A 1131-nucleotide genomic window follows, 5' to 3' on the forward strand; every position below is an offset into this window, starting at 1 on the left:
GGTAAATAGACTCAAAATACATTATATTCCTGTGTGAATTTGTCAAAAATAAAATTAAACAGAATCAAAATGTTTCCAATGCATAGCCTACAGTTGGTATAGTTTTAACTTAAGGGATTTTCTTATCCACTTTCAGAACCTGTTTGCATGTAGCTATGGTATATTGGTTCACAAAGTTTCCCACCTACTGGTAGCTGAAAAACATGTTATTGAAAAGACAAATTGTGCTCACTTCGGCAGCACATATACTAAAATTGGAACGATACAGAGAAGATTAGCATGGCCCCTGCGCAAGGATGACACGCAAATTCGTGAAGCATTCCATATTTAAAAAAAAAAGAAAAAGAAAAGACAAATTATGGTGCTGTACAGACGGCTTAAGGACTCAGGTTTGATTCCCCAGTACTCAGATAAGCTGATGCACAATGTGGTGCATGCATCTGGGGTTGGTTTGCCCTGGCTAGAGGCTCTGGCATGCCAATTTTCTATCTGCTTCTATCACTCAAATAAATAAATAAATAAAATACTAAAAAATAAAAGATACTGTTGCACCTGCACATATTCTGTCGTACCTGCATATATACTGTTGCAAATAACCAAAAAAGACAAAGAAGGTGACTTCCTACTTATCAAGGGAACAATTCATCAAAAGGATATTATAGACATAAGTCTGTATGCACCAAACACAGGGGCACCACAGTTCATGAAACAAAACCTACTTGACAATAAAACAGAAATAATCACCAACACCATCGTAGCTGGGGACTTCAATACACCATTATCAGTAATAGACAGATCATCCAAACAGAAACTCAATAGGCAAGTAAGAGAGCTCAACAAAACCATAGATCACTTGCACCTAACGGACATCTACAGAACTGTCCATCCCAAATCCACAGACTACACATTCTTCTCAGCAGTCCACGGAACATTCTCTAAAATAGACCATATACTGGGTCACAAAGACTGCCTCCACATATTTAGGAAGATTGCCATAATTCCCTGCATGATATCAGATCACAATGCTATATTGCTAGAAATCAACAATAAAAGACCCATCAAGAATCCCAATGGCACCTGGAAACTGAATAGCACAGTTTTAAACAATAACTGGATAGTAGATGAAATAAA

At 37.2% G+C, this 1131-nt stretch overlaps 1 non-coding gene across 1 annotated transcript; it reads left to right on the forward strand.

The window, feature by feature from the left end:
* Positions 1-224: 224 nt before the first annotated feature.
* Positions 225-331, forward strand: LOC123453367. The gene has a single exon (XR_006632760.1). It is a non-coding gene; the product is annotated as a U6 spliceosomal RNA (small nuclear RNA).
* The last annotated feature ends 800 nt before the right edge of the window (positions 332-1131 follow it).

The sequence above is a fragment of the Jaculus jaculus genome, chromosome 11 (assembly GCF_020740685.1).
Source record: "Jaculus jaculus isolate mJacJac1 chromosome 11, mJacJac1.mat.Y.cur, whole genome shotgun sequence".
Taxonomy (NCBI): Eukaryota; Metazoa; Chordata; class Mammalia; order Rodentia; family Dipodidae; genus Jaculus; species Jaculus jaculus.